This window comes from Narcine bancroftii, chromosome 9 (assembly GCF_036971445.1).
Source record: "Narcine bancroftii isolate sNarBan1 chromosome 9, sNarBan1.hap1, whole genome shotgun sequence".
Taxonomy (NCBI): domain Eukaryota; kingdom Metazoa; phylum Chordata; class Chondrichthyes; order Torpediniformes; family Narcinidae; genus Narcine; species Narcine bancroftii.
In genome coordinates, this window is record NC_091477.1 from 36480175 (window position 1) to 36501675 (window position 21501).

The window sequence follows — 21501 nt, forward strand, 5'->3', positions numbered from 1 at the left end:
CAGTTAAATTACCCATTAAGGCTGGCTAAATAAACATACTGAAGTGGAAACCAACCACTCCAGGTCTAGTACAATTTATTGTTTTACACACAAATATAAACAGAACTTTTGACCAGCTTCATAGATGGAGGAATGGTTTTGGGTGAGAGCATTTCCTATGCCCTAGAATTATTTATCTGCTGTCCAGATCACCCAGAAGATACGAAGCTAAGCAATGCACTAATTTTTTTTAAAATTCCCCCCTGACATTAATTACCACAATATTAGTTTGTTCACAGGAAAAAAATATTTATTTTTAAATAAAGCTGAATTCTCAAAACAAATTGTACAAAAATGTTAGATACTCTACTCCTGCATTCAATGACTCTCTACAAAACAAACCCTGAATTAACTGACCTAAACTGGTTGGAAGACCAGTTCGAGAAGAACTCCTGAGAGATGTGCAGTGATGCCATTTTCATTAGATAAGGAGCAAATTTGAAAGAGTAAAAAAGACATCTGACTAAAAAAATTGGCATTGAGAATCCAATCCACCATCCCACACAGTTCTGACCTTCAGGGAATAGTTAGAGCCACAGAAGCCTTCAGCCAGCCCTCTTCATCTACTGTGAAGTGTTGCCAGGGATTGAATGCATACTCCAATAATGGGAGTGGGTGCAGATTTCTCATGGGGATACAAAGGAAACAGAAGTTTTCTGAAGAACATTATGTACAGAAGGCTGATTCCTTCTGCCAAAGTGTGCCAATGGTAGTAATTGTGAGCAAAACTGCAAAGATGGGACCCTTCTGAGATCCACTATTCTTTCAAAGGCTGAATGCCATTTTCACAAATAGAATCCCCTCTACTTTTCTGATAGAGCTTTTTTGAAACTGCAGCAATGTATCAGAAGTTGGGGTGATTCCACTCTCCCTCTCCCATCAGTGGACCAGCAAAACTCACTGGCATTTGGAAAATTCTGCCTGTTTTTGTTGTGACCCATAAAAAAAAACCTTTTCATGAGTTCAGAACAGTAAGGAAACATCTTACTAACTCGTTAACTCTTTTCCAGTAATGTCCATTCTTCCTGAAATACTTCACTACGTTAGTGGACCAAACATTGCTGTTTTGGAATGAATGCTAACAATTTTTAACTTTAAACTTTTTCAAAAGGCTGTTTAGGACATTACTAAAGTCATTTTAAGGTTGGAAAATCAGAACAAACAAATTTCTAGGGTTGTCATTTTTAAATTCTGAAGCTAGATTCTAATTTAGTTTCTAATTCTCTTTGTCATTTGTGCCCTAGATTAGAAGGTTCATGTGAAACAGGACGTTAATATGATTCTTGCATGCACCCAACATTACTCTATTATTCCTTTGGAATATGCCTATATATGGAGAAAACTGAGCTTCCATGATGCCTCAAAGCAGCCCGTATTCTTTAAAGAAAGCTGCTTCATGTCAGCAGAAAACAAAAAAAAGGAAATAATTGCATGGATTGCATTCAGTCCTAGTTTCAGGTGGAGGTCTTAGTCCCGACTATAGATAGCATGAAGGAATTTTTTTTTCGGGTCTTTGTTATCAGTCTGTATCCAGATAAATCTGTTTCTAATTTACTCTCCATAGTTCCAGCCTCAACCCATCGTAATGATCCTTCCCAATTAAACACTTAACCCTGTTGTCTGCTTTTATCCTTGTCCAAAGCTCAGCTCAGGGAGATGTGGACACCATCACCAAAACGCTCCCCCACTGAGAGGTCTGTCACCTGACCATGTTCATTTCCCAGTACCAGATCAGGTATAGCCTCTCTGAATGCACCTGCATCTTACATAAAGAAGAAAGGAATAAAGCATCTGTGTAATATATCAAGAGTTGTTACTATACATTTCCTGATGCAACATGAGAAAAATCCTTTAAATATGTCTATGCCCCAGGAGTTCAAAGACAATGAGATTTACTAGAGGCATAATTATTAGCATTGAAAACTTTTCTCAATAAACGACTATTAACATTTGAAATATAGACACCATTGGTATTTTTTGACTGCCCCTGCAGTAAGAAAAAAGGGCGTAATAACAGGCAGAAAATAGTGCAATGTGGGCACAAGCAGAATGCAAATCTCACATTTGAATGTTTTCCTTCTGAGACAATAAAACATCCCCAAATTGTCACATGTTTGTTTTAGTTGGTTTCCCAAATGACATTTCCCAATTCTGAAGTATTTGTTATGTGGTCCTCACAATCACTTAAATGAGTGGGAAGTGTTCATTTACTGAGTAATATTTCCTGTCAGAACCATTGTATCTCCAAACCCTTATCTTCAGGTTGTTAACCCCACATTTGCAAACTGCATAAACAGAAAGCAAACACAATTTGGACTTTGATGAATGATAGAGTATTGTGTGTGACTTTATTACAGGAAGAAACAATGTTTTCTCCTGGAATGATGCATTATGTAGATTAAGTAAAACAGTGAAAATTGCTTTGTCCAGAAAACTAAATGGAAACTCTTGTGTGGTATCATTAATGAGGCTCTGTCAACAACGGAAGAAGCAGGTAAAAGCACTAGGATGCACTTGTTCCTTTTTTGTTGCTGTCGAAAATGCAAGCATCAGTATGTTTTATGGTCTGAAATTAAATTAAAGCAGTTGGACATAAATGCATTACTGCATTGGCATTTTGCACAAAAATGACCATGTAATTATTTAGCCATGTTAAATGGTAGAGCAGTAAGTATTTGAGAGTTTTCCACTGGGGAAGTCAGTGCTGGAATCGACAAAGGAAAACAACAACAGTAGCAGACCCTGGCTTGTTCAGGTGGGTCCCTTTAAAATTCTTACCTTAAAGAAGGGTTCAGGCCCGAATCATCGGTAATATATCTTTACCTCCTGCTGACGCTGTGAGACCCGCTGAGTTCCTCCAGCATTTCTGTGTTTTAAATACAATCCCATGTTTGCAGACTTTTGTGTTTCAGTCCCTTTAAATGCTTTTCTAGGGCTGTGAAATCTTACTGAAGGTCTAGTATCTCCTTTTGTCAGTCAATGAAAAATTTCCCTTGAAAGATTTTTTGCAAATAAAGAAAATATGTCTTTACTTATTCTGTGATGAAAATATCTCAATTTGAGTTTGAGAGATTACAGTAATCTTAATGTAAGATCTGACATTATGATACCTCCTCTTTCTCACTCCCCTCTCATGCTACAATCTTAACCATGTATTAGCCTGTGCAGCTGACAATCAATGAAGGCATGACTTCTTCATGCTTTGTCTTTGAAAGCTTATAAACTCATTAAGCCTTGATTTCCCGAGGCCTGATGGGACTATGACATCTGGCCAATTTCTAGGATTGTCTCTTATGCTGACATCTGTGCAGCTGCCTGTCCCCAGTTATGCAGGTATGGCAATCTATTCTTCCTGCAGGTATAATGATGTTCAAAGGTGAACCCAGTCAACCAGACATGTGTGCACATGAATTACTGAAATGTGTTCCCTGTAATGCAATAATGTGACATGAGGCACCAAATTTTAGACAGGTATGTGCATATCTTATAACTGCATAGACAGAGACGATGGAGCACTCCAAGTTGAGGCTGGCTCACAATTTCCAGATTTTGGGTTTGTTTACTCTACACAGGGCATGATGTAATTTGAGAGACATTGTTATGCAAAGGGTGCCTGTTGCAAGCTTTGGCATTATAGCTGTGGCATCATTTCAAAAAGGCCTTCCTTGTTTATAAAACACATGGTGACCTCCGAAGGTCAAAAAATGAAAGGCTTAATTTTCTGTTCAAACAGTAATGTGATCAGTTTATTTTCACATGCTGCTGATAGGACAATCACCAGATTGGACCCAAGGTGGTTGTCTTTAAAGTACTCAACATCCTGGAATTGACAAGCCACAAGACCAAAATAGAATGCATCGAGCAGAATAAAATATTTCAATGAGCTGGCATGAGATAAATATTAATTTAATTTCTAATTGTAATAAGAACAACATTTTGTCAATATTTTGTCATTTCAGATTAATTTCAAAATAGAATAAAATTGAAATCTGGAGATTTGATTGCACTGAAGATTGGTGAGGATATTGTCAGGATTAGAAAATTGTTTGATCATTATGAGGAAATAATAGATAATCTCAAAGGAAAAGAGACTGTAGGGAAATTTAACAATTGTATAAAGTTTTGAAGGGCTGCAAAGATTGAAAAAGAGGGCCTTATTTCTCTTTGCAAAGGGATTTAAAATATTGATAGAAGAATTAAAGGACCAAAGAATTTTCACCCAGCGGATGATTAGGGTTTGAAATTACTTTCTGGCAAGGTGACAGAGGCAGGATAAAGATCAAGTGGGATTAGTTGGATAAATATTTTTCAACCAGCAAGGATATGATGGGCTAAATGTCCTGTGTGTGTAATCATTTTATGATTCATCCAAGGGAGGCAATAAGCAGACAACATTTTGGGCTAAAATCCTTTCAGCAGAATTTGTCTGCCTTCATAGTGAGGATGTTAAATTCTACACACAAAGCTGTGGAGGTCAGGTTGCATTGGTTTCAAATCTTTATCAAGATGTTTAGCACAATCAGTTTCCAGCGAGCTAGTCCATTTTAAAAATAAAGTTTACATGGAATTTTGAGAACAAGAGCTTGTTTTGGTGAATACTCATCAAGTCAATGAATTTTACAGTGTGGAAATAACTTCAGCCCAACAAGTTCATGTCAATCAAGTGGTCTATCACAGCTGGTCCCATTTGCCTTTCTGACAAGAACTAGTTTTTGAGGAGTAAAGGCTTAAGATGTGCTGTGCTACTCCACTTTGTTAAATGCCAGGTGAAAAGTACTGCTCATGAGAAGTGTCTTCCTTGGGATTTCACCTAATCAAGTAGATGAATGAAGGAGAACATGAAACCAGGCAGAGCAGAATCAGTTGCTGAGGGAATAGGAGTGAAGACTGAAATGGTGCCATCTCTTTACTGGGGACATGACAACCTGTTTGCATCCTCGCCACCAAGACCTCCAGTGTCACATCCAAAAACCACCAAATCATCTCTCTCAATCCCTGAACAATCTTAGAACATGGCCATGTTGGGCAGTTAAATATCTAATTTTCGATGGACTTGGATGAAAGAATCATGCCACAAGAATCATTCCCACCACTCCCCGTGCAATACAGGCAGGTTTCTAGTTTAGCAGCCCCTTGAATGTGCACATTTTAATAATTAGTAATGGAAGCAAAGTTGCAGGCCATACAATATTGATGATATTTTATACCAGATAGTCTGAAATGGATATGCATCCAAGTGATTTCATCACTAACCCCAAACTCTACCTGCAGCAACTTAGAGTTAGACTTGTCACAGCTGTATACTGATGATTTTCAATTTGTAACAAGTCCTTTATACTTCATAGTTTGGTAACTATTTATCTATCATCATCTTTAACTAATCCCATATGGGAAACATTTAGATTACTGAAGAACAGCAATCCATTATCATTATGACCACAAATTAATGGTGGCTGAGAAGCCATTTAAATTTTTTTTTCCACTGTCAGAAATCTTTTGAATGGAACCATATTGTGTAGCATAAAATAAGTTAGGTTCTGTTTTATTAAATGGCTTCTGCATTTTTATCTCTGGATCAAGTTCTGATTTTGATTTTTCTGAAAATATCATAAATCTGCAATATCCCTAACACTCCAGCTCTACAATAGTGGGCTAGGCTGCGGAGGGAACAATTTCCAAAGTGAACACATTTATTATATCCAAGTTTGGAAATTAAAGTATATAATGCTGGAATTGCCTTCATTAATCTTTCAATCTGAAGGCTTCATAAACTATCTATCACCATGGATACCCATTCCTAGCCTTCTCTGCAACATAAAATTAACTTATTTCTCATTTACCCAGTTCTGATGAGGATCTGAAGCATTAACGTTTTTTTCCATAGATGCTGCTTAACTTGAGTGTGTATCCTGTGATTAGACGCCTTCCCTATCTTCATCCAACTCATAATTCTTTCCTGATACAATCCTTCTAAATCAAGTCTGCCTTTCAATCTTTTTTTTGTTTATTTTAGAGAAATTGTTACATTTTCTCCCATCATTCAGAAGCCCTGGTATCGAGTATTTAGCTCCTAATGTCGGGAATTTCCAATCTAAGTGTCTCCAACAATCTACAGTTCTTCTTCTGTTAAAACTTATTACTTTGATCAAGCCTTATGATTACCCTTCATATACCTTTATTTCGTCGAGTGTCTGCTTTTCCTCAAGCCTGTGTAAACAATTTTAAGATAATTAAATGTGATAATGGATGTTGCTGAAGGTTGCTATGTATCGTGCTTCCATAGGTAAATGCCTAATCTAAAGTACTAAAACGTGGAGTTCTTTGCTTTTCAAATCTTTATGTAGGATGAGAATTATGTCAAAATGGTGAACTTAAAAGGAAAGTCAAATATCAGTTAAATTAGCTTTATTTAAACTAATCAAGCTTGAATGGGCTGTGTTTCTGCCTAAATTACCATTCGCATTGTGGTTAGCACATCCCTGTTACAGCACCAGAGACTGGGATGAGCTTCAAATTTCCCCATGTCTGCGTGGGTTTCATCCAGTGCTCCAGTTATCTCCCATCATTTAAAATGTACCGGGGTTGTAGGTCAATTGGCTGGCACAGGCTCGTGGGCTGAACGGGCTTGTGACTGTGCTCTATGTCTAAATCTAAATTTAAACATATTTATTGAATGATATCTAAGTAGAGAAATAGGTATAAGAACATTTCTCTTTCCGGCCGAGATTGTTTTTGCACTTGTGCAGCAAATCCTTAATTGAATATAAATGGGTGATGTTAATGCAGGAAGAAATTTTAAATTGCAATACTCTCAGCAGTATTGTAAATAAATATTTTGAACCTTTGTGGCTGAGTCATTTGAAGCTCGTAAATATTAAAGGGTCCTTAATCATCACAAGAAGCAGGCCCTCTCTTGGACCCCTCCTCAATGGAATATCTAAACTCAAAGCTCAACAGAATTTTATACATTGAAACTTAAGATTATCTATAAATCAACTACGTTGATATATGGGAAACTTTGCAGTTTTTTTATTTATAATGGGAGCTTGGATCAACAGGCAGAAGACCTCTGAATCTTCAAATACAAGTGACTAGAGTGAGGGTTCTATATACAACACCAGATACCCAAAATATACTAAAGAGAAACCCAAAAGATGCAAATACTGGAATATTGAACAAACAAAGAGCTGCTGGAGGGACTCAATGGGTCAGGCATCATCCATAGCTCATAGCTAGAAATGGTCAGTCAATGTTTAGGGTTGAGACTTACTGTCGACTAAATTGGGAATGGGTAATATCAACTACATCAAGTCATGGAAGCAGCTGAGATGGGCTAAGACATCTTGGGATGTTGGACAGATGGTGGGAGGTGGAGAGACAGGTAGAGAATTGAACCAATTGAAGGTGAAAGGTGAGATAGATAAAAAGGAGCTAAAGATGAGATAGAAACAGTGGAGTCAGATACAGCTGGGGTGCACCTAAATTAGAAAGATCAATGTTCATGCCATTGGGTATAATGCTGTCGAGGAGTAATATGATGCATTGTTCCTCAAGTTTAGGTTTATTCTCACCCTGATAGTGGATGAGCCCAAAGACAGACATTGTGCTGTAGGTCTGATTCAGTGAGTTAAAATGGTTGGTTGCAAGAAGGTCAAGCTTGGATCCACAAACAGGGTATAGATCCTCGGCCAGGTGGTCACCCAGTCAGCATCTAGTCACGCCGATGCAGTGGAGGCCACACTGAGTGCTCTGAATGGAGTAGATTAGGTTGGATGATGTGTACCTGAAGACATACCGCACCTGAAAGTTCTGTTTGTGGGCCTGAATAGAGGAGAGGGAGAACAAGCCTGTATTTTCTGCATTTAGAGCAGGAAGATGCCAAAGGGGGTGGAAAGGGCAGGCAATATCTCCTTTAGCTCCACCTATTTCCCCTGAAGAGCAGTTCTCGTTTGAGGTATTCCTTATTATAGCTACATAGTTTAATAACCAATAAATAATCCTTAACAGAGCCAACAATAAAAATGTAGATATCTATAACTATACAGACATCCCCTGGCAATGCTAGCAGTCATCAGGAGAAACTAATGCATCTAGGTCAGGGGTGGCCAACCTTTTAATTTTACATTTTTAATTTAGACATACAGCACAGTAACAAGCCATTTCGGCCTATGTGTCCATGGTGCCCAATTAACCTACTCTCCTGGTATGTACACGTGGCTTGAAATGGCCTGTTACCGTGCTATATGTCTAAATTAAAGATGGAAAATTAAAAGGTTGGCCACCCCTGATCTAGGTAATCTTTTGTAGCAGTGTCCACAGTTTTTGTCAATTTATAAAATGCATTTTCATCTTATTAGAGCTAGTAGCCATCTCCATAGCTGTAAAATGGCTTTGGGCATATATATATATATATATATATCTTGACCAGTGACACATTTCCAAATTCAACATCCAGGAGAGGGGGAATAACACAAACAATACACGTTATCGTCTCCTGAAGTTATTTGATGTCACAGAGCTGAAATTTAGTTTTGCTTTCTTCTGTTAAAATCTTTCCCACAGAATTTTAGAAGTTCTTGATGAATTGGTAAATGGGGATAGATGTGGTCACTATTTAAAATTTGGCACTGCCTCACGGGGAGACATTTTCAGCAGTCCAACTTGGAAGAACAGCACTTTTTTGAAATGGTATCTTGACAAATATGGCGTTGTCATGCAAACATTTTTTTGTAACACGGCAATCCAGGAAATAGAGATTTGAATCGATTTGATAACATTGAGTCATCACACTTCCTTTTGAACATGGAAGTAGCTTATATATTTCTCACTATGCCAATAAATTTTCTTAAAAATTAAAACATATTCCTCAAACCAAAATTAAAACTTTGTTAGTTATATGTTTTTCCAGATTCCTGACAAAGGGCTCAATCCTTTTATATCTTTTGGATGCTGCTCAACCTACTGAGGTTTTCCAGCCCTTTTGTGCATTGAACTGGACCCCAGCATTTGCACATTTTCTTGTTCAACTCCATTTGTTATACAATCTCACCCCATTGTTTATCCTATTGATAGCACTGCTTCAGATACAGGGCAGTAACATTCAATTAACAACAAACTTCAAGGACAACTTATTTTTCCAATTAAAATAAAATGACAGCAATGAAATGACTTCGATTGAACAAATTCACTTGCTCAATTATTATTATAGTCATGCTAATATGAATGCAGTTGTGCAATGATAATATTAATAAACTACACAATAGCTTTTCTGGATTAAATAAGGAAGTTCTTCAGAAAAAATGAAACTTGAAAGATTCTTACACAAAAGAAGATTTCCCAAATCAAAAGAGGAGTACTGTAACATTGGGGAGGAAAAAATTGTTTCTTTTGTTTATCAACAAATTTTCTAAGGCAAGAAGATATTGTAGATTTCTATAAAATGCTTATTTCTAACTTTTGCTCAAGATTTACAGAGGTTATCTATTGAAATTAAAATTATGCTTGTATCTATCTTCATGCACTGTCACAAAAATGCTCCTATAAGCTTCCCGTGCATAGCTTTACCAAATATATATCCTGTGTTAGAGAACTCACTAAATATCAAACAATACATTTTATCACCACCACCTTCACCTCTCATTGACTAATCAAACTGAAACAGGAAAAAACAGAATCATATAAATTATGAATGTCCCAAGTTCACTCTTGATGTCAGCTAGATGGACTTAGCTGGCTCAACAGAACTGGTTTTATAATTGTTCTCATTCCCTTGGGCTAGGGAGGGGAAGGACAGCCAGCTTTCCTGTTCATGAGTACTGCCTAGTGACCTCCACACAACATGCATGCAAGTAACTTGCAAGGAATGGAGCTTCCCTGCAATGGAATACACTTATGGCTGTTTAGTACATAGAACAATACACCATCGACCCTCGATGTTGTGCCGACCCATCTATTCATTCCTAAAAAAAAGTACTACACCTTCCCTACCCCATGACTCTCTATTTTTCTTTCATCCATGTGTCTAAGAGTTTCTTAAATACCTCCAATGTTTTAACCCCCACCATCATCCCCAGTAAGGCATTCCAGGCATCCACAACTCTCTGGGAAAAACCTACCCCTGATGTCTTCCCTAAATGTCCTTCTCTTAACTTTGTACATATGTACTCGTGTGTTTGCTGATCCTGCCCTGGGAAACAGGTGCTGGTTGTCCACCCTATTATGCCTCTCATAATATTGTAGACCTCTATCATGTCTCCTCTCATCCTTCTACGCTCTAAAATTCCCAGCTCTCCTAACCTTGCCTCATAAGACTGGTTTCCCAATCCAGGAAACTTTCTGGTAAATCTTTTCTGCACCCTGTCCATAGCTTCCACATCCTCCCTATAACAAGATGACCAGAACTGAGCACAATATTCTAAATGTGGTCTCACCAGAGATTTGTAGAGTTGCAACATGACCTCTCTACTCCTGAACTCAATCCCCCTATTATTGAAGCCTAGCATCCCTTAGGCCTTCTTAACTATCCTATCAACCTGTGTGGCAACCTTGAGGGAAGATGGATTTGAACCACAAGTTCCCTCTGTTCATCCATACTCTTAAGTAACTGACCATTAACCCTGTACTCAGCCTTCTGGTTTGTCCTTCCAAAATGCATCACCTCAGATTTATCCAGATTGAAGTCCACTTTTCTGCCCAACTCTGCATCATCCTGTCTATATCCTCTTGTAACCTACTACAACTGTCAGCTCTATCCACATCTCCTCCAACCTTCGTGTTATCCACAAACTTAGTGATCCATCCTTATGCCTCTTCAACCAAGTCATTTATAAAATCAAAAAGAGCAGGTGTCGCAGAACAGATCCCTGTGTCACTCCATTAGTCACCAACTTCCAGGCAGAATACTTTCCTTCCACTCCTACTCTCTGATTTCATTGTGCAAGCCAATTTTTTTATCCACTCAGCCTCATGACTTTCTGGATGAGTCTCTCATGGGACACCTTTTCAAGTGCCTTCCTAAAATCCATGTCAATCACATCTACCACCCAACCCTCATCAATTCTTTTTGTTACCTCCTCAAAAAATTCAATTAGGCTCATGAGGCACGACCTTCCTTCCCTTCACAAAGCCCTGCTGTCTGTCCATGAGTAGACTGTACTTCTTCAAATGCTCATACACCACTGATGTAAGATTCACCGGTCTGTAATTCCCAGGATTCTCCCTATTACCTTTTTTAAACAAGGGGACTACATTTGCCATTCTCCAATACTCCGACACCTCGCCTGCGACCAAAGAGGATACAAAGATGATAGCTGCTGTTTCAGCTATATCTTCCTTCATTTCCCACAGCAGCCTGGGGTATATCACGTCCGGTCCAGGGACATTAGTCTTGATGTTTTTAAGAAGATCCAACACTTCCTCTTCTTAATCTCCACATTGTCCAGCACACAGGCCTGTTCATTTTCAACCTCACCATGATCAAGGTCCCTTTCTCTTGTGAATACTGACACAAAGTATTAATTTAGGACCTCTACTACCTCCTCTGCCTCCAGGCACATGTTCCCTCCTTTATACTTTAGCAGGCCACCTTCATTCTCGTCATCCTTCTGTTTTTCACATGCGCAAACTTAATTCTATGTGCCAAGGCCTTCTCATTCCCTCTTCAAGCTCTCCTAAGTCCTTTCTTAAGCTCCTTCCTGGCTACCATATATTTCTCATGAGCCCTTCCTGTTTCCTGCTTCCTATATCTACCGTATGCTTCCTCCTTCCTCTTGCCTAGTTGCTTGACCTGTTTTGTCAGCCATGGTTATCTTTTTCTACCATATTTTTCTTCTTATCCCAGTGGGACAAACCTATCTTGAATCCAGCACAAGTGGACCCTTAACTTCCTCCAGATTACTTCTGTGCTTTCACCCTGTTTCCCATTTAATCTCACTAGTTCCTGCCTCATATCTTCATAATTAACCCTTCCCCAGTTAAGTACTTTCCCATTTTGACTGTTTTTATCCTTTTCCATAGCTATTTTGAAGCTAAGGGAGTTGTGGTCACTCCCACAAAAATGCTCTCCCACCAAGAGGTCTGCCACCTCTTGGTTCATTCCCAGAACCAAATCCAGTATAGCCTCTCTTCTTGTCAGCCGGTCCACATATATGCAGTCAGTAAGTGCCAGTCAGTATTAGGGAAGCTGAAATCACCCATAACTACAACCCTGTCTTTCCTGCACCATTCCAAAATCTGTCTGCTTATCTGCTCCTCGGTGTCCCGAGGGTTATTTGGGGGCCTATAGACTACACCCAGCACAGTGATAGCTCCTTTCCTCCTTCTAACTTCCACCTACAGTGACTCAGTGGAGACTCCATCTGCTGCAGTGTACTTCCTTTCTATAGTGGTGATACTATCCCTGACCAATATTGCTACTCCCCCACCCACCTTTTCTACCTCCTATCCTATTCTTTTTAAAACACCTAAACCCCACAAGAATTTAGGCAAGAAATCTTTGCATTCACTGATAAGAAGAAAAAAAATAACAGTGATACAAATTCAGCATGGGAATTCTAAAATTTTTCACATTTGCCTTTATTTTAACAGAAGTCATTCCTTGGTCAAAATCAATTCTCCCATTCCCTTTATCACATTCAATTAATACTATATTGTCTGTTGGTCTTTATTGTCTGTTGAACTTTATGGTTCTTTCCACAGGGTTGTGATTGGTTACCTGGTTTGAGAATGGAGAAGGTACTTCTGTCAGCCCTGAAAATAGTTTGGGGATATGAAACTGGAAATCTCTGCTGATGTAACATATCTTTTTTAATTCCTGTCAAAAACTATTCAAACAGACATTATATCTATGGATTGCAGTTTGAATCTGTACATTTGAAGTATCTGTAGTTTGGATCATGGGAAAATAATATCTTTCCTTGGCTTCTTCGTTAATCAAATTAATAGCACTCTAGCCTCACTTTTATGGAATTCTGAATCTTCTCATGGGACAAATGATTGTATTTTAATAATATATATATATATATATTGCTTTGCCACAATCCAAGCCAAAAAGGGCTTAAAAATGAAACAAACCTGCTAAAGGTAGAACAACTTTTGGTAAATAAAAACATATTTGATCTAAAGCACATAATAGCATCTAAATCTTAAAGTTCAACATAGAAATCATGCAAATTTCTGAACTTTTCTTGATATTACCTTAATAAAATCTTCAAAAACGTGAAAAAAAATACCCAGAAATCTCTCAGGCAACTTTGTTTCTAATGAATTTCTCTATCACCCTGTAAATTCAGTAGCAGTCAGAAGGGGCAAAATAACAGACCAGTCATCGTGGGAGGGAAATTTCAAAGGGCTACCATATATGTCAAGCCATCAAGGAGGAACTTCATGGTTCTTTCCACAGGGTTGTGATTGGTTACCTGGTTTGAGAATGGAGAAGGTACTTCTGTCAGCCCTGAAAATAGTTTGGGGATATGCCATTATTTATTGGGGTTTCCCATTATTTATTAGATGGTTGAAAGAGGATGAGTGATGAACATTTTTAACTGGGAAAATCCCATGTGGTACAAAAATAAAGCTGTACTGACATAAAAATAAAGAAATGTAAACAAACTAACTGTGTAATACAGATATTTTTTTAAAAAGTGCAAAATTAAGGGTCCTTAAATGAGTCCCTGATTGAGTTTATTGTTGAGGAGTCTGATGGTGGAGGGGGACCAACTGTTCACGAACCTGGTGGTGCGAGTCTTCTGGCACCTCTACCTCTTTTTTAATGGTAGCGGTGAGAACTCAGCGTGTGCTGGGTGGTGCGGGTGCTTGATTGCAGCTGCTCTCTGTCAGCCTGTTACCATTTTTTAAAAAAATTAGATCCATGTGGATCTGCTGAACATTAGATGGGTTGAAGTCTACATGTCGGTGTGATGGGTTACCTGTAGAGCTCTTGCCTCACAATTCATTTCTATTTTAATCTGATCTGTCATAAACTTTGATTGAAAGATAAGGAGTGTGTACTGATAGTGATCATGGTTGCATTTGCTACTAGCAAGGTCTTAAGGATATAGTTCCTGTTTGATTATACTTGACTGCCAGCAAGGGCTGACACAGAAGGGAAGATATGTAATGGAGATTTGCAGCCTCAAGGCATGCCTCATGGGCTGTTTACAACCACTTTAAAGTAAAGAACCTTTTCCTTCATCCATGTGTTGTCTAAAAACTAACACCTACGAATACAAGATGAAACAGAGTGAACAATGGATTTCACTCCTAAACCTGTAAGAAGATCAGAAAGATTGATAAATATGGTTTCTCTATTGAATATATATAGTATCAAGCACTTATAGGATTGGTAGATTCTCGATAAATGGATTTTTCAGTTGCTTTAGGCTCACTCTTACAATGCTTAACTAATACACCTGAATTATGAATAAACAGTTTAAAGGACAAAAATACCATACTATACTTTAGACTGGACCAACTAAAACTTGCATGAATATATAAACCTAGAGATTTTACTTTATCTTCTGTTAAATTCTTTGAAAACTTTTAACTATTCCAGCACCTGTAGGCTCCTCCCTCTCCATGGAGCTGTCCAAAAGACATCATCATTAACCCCCTCGTCTTAAGTTCACACATAAAGCCTTACGAATGTGCTTAATAATATCCCAATAAAAATAAAGACTCTTATTAAGCAGAGATAAGGAGACACTTTAACAGGCTCACCCCAACGATGAGCGGCGTCAACCAGCTCTACATCCTGGGTGATGCCATTTTATTCAAACCTAACTTTATTCAAACAGCTGCTGTGAGCAAAGCACAACTATGGCACTCTGTTGGCTAAATATTTGCTCCCATCTTCACCTAAGGTTTATGTGTTACTTCAGAAAACATTTTTTACAATTTTAAACTTTTATTTATTCTTATTAATTTTTATTTTTATTTATTCATTTATTTTCCTTGCAGTTTTGCTGGCGGCTTGAGGTTACTGATTGCTTGAATTCAGGATAAAAAGGATTTTACTGTGTTATTAATTGCATGGATGGGGAGGACGTGGAGGGGGAGGACGTGGAGTGGGAGGACGTGGACCTGTCCTTGGGCGGCCCCGATCCGGGCAAGAGCGAAGGGGAGGCGGCGGCCCCGGCCTCGGTCGAGTGAGGCAGGCGGCGGCCCCGATCCGGGCAAGAGCGAAGGGGAGGCGGCGGCCCCGGCCTTGGTCGAGTGAGGCAGGCGGAGGCCCCGGTCCGAGCAGAAAGTAGGAGGCGGCGGCCCCAGTCCAGGCACAGGGAAAGCAGCGGCGGCCTCGGCCCTGGTCCGGGCAGTATGGTTCGACCTAGGAGGGGAGGCAGGCCCCTCCAGCCCGGGTAAGAAACCTGCATAGGAGAAGGCCACTCCGATATAAAACCTACGACCCAAGGACCTTGCTGCCACGTCCCAGCTTGCTTGGCCACGGCACACGAACCATGGGTGTAAAGGGTGGGGCCAGTACTGCGCGCACTGCACTCCACCTAAAAGCTCCTTTGTGCAGGCCCGAGGACAGGTCCACGTCCTTCCCCTCCACATGCTTCTCCTCCACCTCCTCCCCTACACGTCCTCCCCTTCCATGTCCTCCCCCTCCACATCCTCCCCCTCCACGTCCTCCCCCTCCACGTCCTCCCCCTCCATGTCCTCCCCCTCCACGTCCTCCCCCTCAAAAGATGCTCACAAACTCAAGCTAGCATGCTGGAACATCAGAACCATGCAAGACAAGGCCGACAGACCTGAACGTCGGTCTGCCCTCATTGCACATGAACTCCTCAGACTTGACATCGACATAGCCGCCCTCAGTGAAGTCCGCCTTGCAGATGTAGGCAGCCTCCAAGAACGCGGCGCGGGCTACACACTCTACTGGTCTGGCAAGCCTATGGATGAACGATACTTATCTGGTGTAGGCTTCATGGTCAAGAACTCCATTGCCTCCAAACTCGAAAACCTCCCGACAGGCCACTCAGACCGGATCATGTCCATGCGACTCCCCCTTCAAAACAAGTGTCGCATCACCCTCATCAGTGTCTATGCTCCAACCCTCCAGGTGGAACCAGCAGAAAAGGACAAGTTCTACACTGACCTGCGCAACCTCATTCAACGCACCCCTACAGCCGACAAGGTTGTCATCCTTGGCGACTTCAACGCTCGCGTTGGCAAAGACTCAGAAACCTGGCCAGGAATTCTGGGCAAGCATGGTGTCGGCAAGAGCAATGACAATGGGCGCCTCCTGTTGGAGCTCTGCGCAGAACAGCAGCTTGTCATTACAAACACCCTTTTTCAGCAGAGGGACAGCCTGAAGACTACCTGGATGCATCCCCGATCCAAACACTGGCGCCTCCTGGACTACGTCCTGGTGCGAGAAAGAGACAAACGAGATGTGTTCCACACCAGGGTCATGTGCAGCGCGGAATGCCACACTGACCACCGGCTGGTTCGCTGCAAGCTCAACCTTCACTTCAAGCCAAAGCCCAGGAACAGTAAAGCCCCCAGAAAGAGGTTCAATGTTGGAAACCTGCAGTCAGACGAAGTGAGAGGAAACTTCCAGGCAAACCTCAAAGCAAAGCTCGAGGATGCAATCCGCCTCACGGACTCGTCCCCTGAAACCCTCTGGGATCAGCTGAAGACTATCATACTGCAATCCACTGAAGAGGTACTGGGCTTCTCCTCCAGGAAAAACAAGGACTGGTTCGACGAAAACAGCCAGGAAATCCAGGAGCTGCTGGCAAAGAAGCGAGCTGCCCACCAGGCTCACCTTACAAAGCCATCCTGGCCAGAGAAGAAACAAGCTTTCCGTCGTGCATGCAGCCATCTTCAGCGCAAACTCCAGGAGATCCAAAATGAGTGGTGGACTAGCCTCGCCAAATGAACCCAGCTCAGCGTGGACATTGGCGACTTCAGGGGTTTTTACGAGGCTCTAAAGGCTGTGTACGGCCCCTCACCCCAAGTCCAAAGCCCGCTGCGCAGCTCAGACAGCAAAGTCCTCCTCAGCGACAAGATCTCCATCCTCAACCAATGGTCAGAACACTTCCAATCTCTTTTCAGTGCCAACCGCTCAGTCCAAAATTCCGCTCTGCTCCAGCTCCCTCAACAGCCCCTAAGGCTAGAGCTGGATGAGGTCCTCACCCGGGAAGAGACATATAAGGCAATTGAACAACTGAAAAGTGGCAATGCAACAGGTTTGGATGGAATCCCCTCAGAGGTCTGGAAGGCTGGCGGCAAAACTCTGCATGCCAAACTTCATGAGTTTTTTAAGTTTTGTTGGGACCAAGGAAAACTGCCTCAGGACCTTCGTGATGCCATCGTCATCACCCTGTACAAAAACAAAGGCGAGAAATCAGACTGCTCAAACTATAGGGGAATCACACTGCTCTCCATTGCAGGCAAAATCTTCACTAGGATTCTCCTAAATAGAATAATACCTAGTGTCGCCGAGAATGTTCTCCCAGAATCACAGTGCGGCTTTCGCGCAAACGGAGGAACTACTGACATGGTCTTTGCCCTCAGACAGCTCCAAGAAAAGTGCAGAGAACAAAACAAAGGACTCTACATCACCTTTGTTGACCTCACCAAAGCATTCGACACCGTGAGCAGGAAAGGGCTTTGGCAAATGCTAGAGAGCATCGGATGCCCCCCAAAGTTCCTCAACATGGTTATCCAACTGCACGAAAACCAACAAGGTCGGGTCAGATACAGCAATGAGCTCTCTGAAGCCTTCTCCATTAACAATGGCGTGAAGCAAGGCTGCGTTCTCGCACCAACACTCTTTTCAATCTTCTTCAGCATGATGCTGAACCAAGCCATGAAAGACCTCAACAATGAAGACAGTGTTTACATCCGGTACCGCACGGATGGCAGTCTCTTCAATCTGAGGCGCCTGCAAGCTCACACCAAGACACAAGAGAAACTTGTCCGTGAACTACTCTTTGCAGACGATGCCGCTTTAGTTGCCCATTCAGAGCCAGCTCTTCAGCGCTTGTCGTCCTGTTTTGCGGAAACTGCCAAAATGTTTGGCCTGGAGGTCAGCCTGAAGAAAACTGAGGTCCTCCATCAGCCAGCTCCCCACCATGACTACCAGCCCCCCCACATCTCCATCGGGCACACAAAACTCAAAACGGTCAACCAGTTTACCTATCTCGGCTGCACCATTTCATCAGATGCAAGGATCGACAACGAGATAGACAACAGACTCACCAAGGCAAATAGCGCCTTTGGAAGACTACACAAAAGAGTCTGGAAAAACAACCAACTGAAAAACCTCACAAAGATAAGCGTTTTCAGAGCCGTTGTCATATCCACACTCCTGTTTGGCTCCAAATCATGGGTCCTCTACCAGCATCACCTACGGCTCCTATAACGTTTCCACCAGTGTTGTCTCCGCTCCATCCTCAACATTCATTGGAGCAACTTCATCCCTAACATCGAAGTACTCGAGATGGCAGAGGCTGACAGCATTGAATCCACACTGTTGAAGATCCAACTGCGCTGGGTAGGTCACGTCTCCAGAATGGAGGACCATCGCCTTCCCAAGATCGTGTTATATGGCGAGCTCTCCACTGGCCATTGTGTCAGAGGTGCACCAAAGAAGAGGTACAAGGACTGCCTAAAGAAATCTCTTGGTGCCTGCCACATTGACCACCGCCAGTGGGCTGATATCGCCTCAAACCATGCATCTTGGCGCCTCACAGTTCGGCGGGCAGCAACCTCCTTTGAAGAAGACCGCAGAGCCCACCTCACTGACAAAAGACAAAGGAGGAAAAACCCAACACCCAACCCCAACCAACAAATTTTCCCCTGCAACTGCTGCAACTGTGTCTGCCTGTCCCGCATCAGACTTGTCAGCCACAAACGAGCCTGCAGCTGACGTGGACATTTTACCCCCTCCATAAATCTTCGTCCGCGAAGCCAAGCCAAAGAATTGCATGTGAATTGACATCTGAATACATTTCACAGTTTATTTAAAAAGAGGAAGTCCACAATTTTTTTAAGCAGGGCAAATGCTTATTTTCTGCAGTTTTCCATTGTTTCTGCTTTTCAAATGGCATAACATTTTCACAGACATATACAGCTTGCAGCATCTTAACTTCTCAGCATGTAAATGTAAGTTTAGAAAATAAATTGCTTTAGGCTATATCTGTGTCTTGAAGTACTCACAACAGTTCTGTTGTTCTAAACATATGAAAGTTGATATGAAAATATAATGTTCAGCCCTACTCAGAAGAGAAGGTCCCTCTTCCTTTTGCACTGGAAGTAGCTTGGTCTCTGGTGCAATGCATTGGCTGTAATGCTATTCCAAATACAGTATCAAAACAAAACAGTAAGTCAGATCTTCTGACTTCAAGATTGCTGGCAGTCTTCTTTGAGGCTAATTAGTCTGAAAAGTGGCAAGTTGTTTGCCACCACGTGTGAGAAAAAGAACATCTTTAATTCGGAGCCAAGCTATTTACCCTTGACATTCAAATCCATTATCATCACCAGGTCCTTATGGTCAAAATACTAGAAATGATTATTAAGTTAAAAGGGACTAGCTATATAAATACTCTGCCTATAGGAGCAGGTATTCTGAAATGTGATTCACCTTCTGACATTGCCAAGCCTTTCTAATGCTTTCATTCACAGCTTATGTCAGCATGATGGAGTACTTTTCACTTGCTTGGATTAGAGGCAGTAAAAAAAACTCACTGATCTCATCACTCGGAGAAAATAGCACATGATTGCATCCACCACACTAAAAATGCCTTCACCTGAAAGTTTACTTAAATTACCCAGCATAAGTAACAGGATCTACATTTCCACATATGCGATGGAAATTCAGAAACTCAAAGGGGACTGTTGTGTAACTGGCAACAATACAGTGGAGAACAAGTGTCGTGGCCAAAAGTTCTGAAGAAACTCAACAAGTCAAGCAGCAGAAGGCAGTCTACGTTGACTAGACCCCAACATTTGCAGATTTCTTGTTTACCTACAATTGGGTACAACTCATGAAAAATTGTTCAAATTTCATTACACCTACTCTTCACATTTGGCAAGGAACCATGCACCAAATGCTACTCATTTTATCATTTCCTCTTGGTTTAAATGGTAGGGGATTTGTAAAATGGCAAGGTTGTTTTTCATTTAAAGATTTTTAGATAGGTTCATTTTGTCAGAATCTTTTATCCAGATTATTTCCAGAGTTCTACAAGTTTTGGATTATTTCCAGATTGATTTGGACTAGTCTTGAACTTTGAATGAAAATAGCCTCTGGTTCACCAACTATGCCATTTTTTTTCGTTCTACCAAAATTTGTATTAATTTGAATTCCTTTGGCATCTTCTCAGTGAAAACATTGCCCCTCGGGCCCCTCTTAAATCTTCTCCCTCTTGCCTTAAACCTATACCCTCTAAATTTAGAATTCTCTACCCTGGGAAAAAATACTGTGAGCATTCACCTTATCCATGCAGGTGTAAGAGGAAAGGGAAAGAAGGCCCACCTAGACATACCTTTCTGGCTTGGCTATGATCAACCACATTAAAACACGATTAGAATTCCTCATTCAGTTTACATCCCCATCTTCATTTCCCTCAGCTACTGTTCGCTGTGCCAAAATAAATGTCACTGAAAAAATCAATATTGGAAACCAATAGTCAAACTTTAACAAATATAATACAATAATATTCATTTTGCACTCTCTTAGTACCTGTCATAGAATATAGAACATTACAGCACAGTACAGGCCCTTCTACCCTTGATGCCGTTGCCAATTTATATATACATACCAAAAAAAACCTCTTCATACCTCGTAAATCTCTATTTTTCCTTCATTCATATGCCTGACTAAGAGTCTCTTAAATGCCCTAATGTTTCAGCCTCCACTGGTGTTTCTGGCATGCACCCCCAACTCAGTGTAAAAAGCTTATACTTGATGTCTCCCCTGAACTTTCCTCCCTTCACTTTGTAGACATGTCCCTTGGTGTTTGTTATTCCTGTCCTAGGAAAAAAGGCACTGACTGTCCACCTTATTCAAAGTATATGCCTCTCAGAGTCTTGTAATTCTCCATTAAGTCTCCTTATCCTTCTGCACTCCAAAGGGAAAAGTCCCAGCTCTGCTAACCTTTCCTCATAAGACTTATTTTCCAATTCAGGCAATATCTTGGTAAATTGTAACTTCTCCATAGCTTCCACATCCTTCCTCTAACGAGCTGACCAGAACTGAACCCAATATTCTAAATGTAGTCTCAACAGAGATTTTTAGAGTTGCAACATGACCCCTCAACTTTTTAACTCAACTCCCTATTAATGAAGCCCAACATCCAATAGGTCTTCTTAGCTATCCTATCAACTTGTGCATCAACCTTGAGAGATGCATGGATTTGGACCCCAAGGTCCCTATTTTTAAAATATATAAATATATATATATAGATATATCTAGATATATCTATATCTAAGTAAATCTGTGTGCCAGTTCTC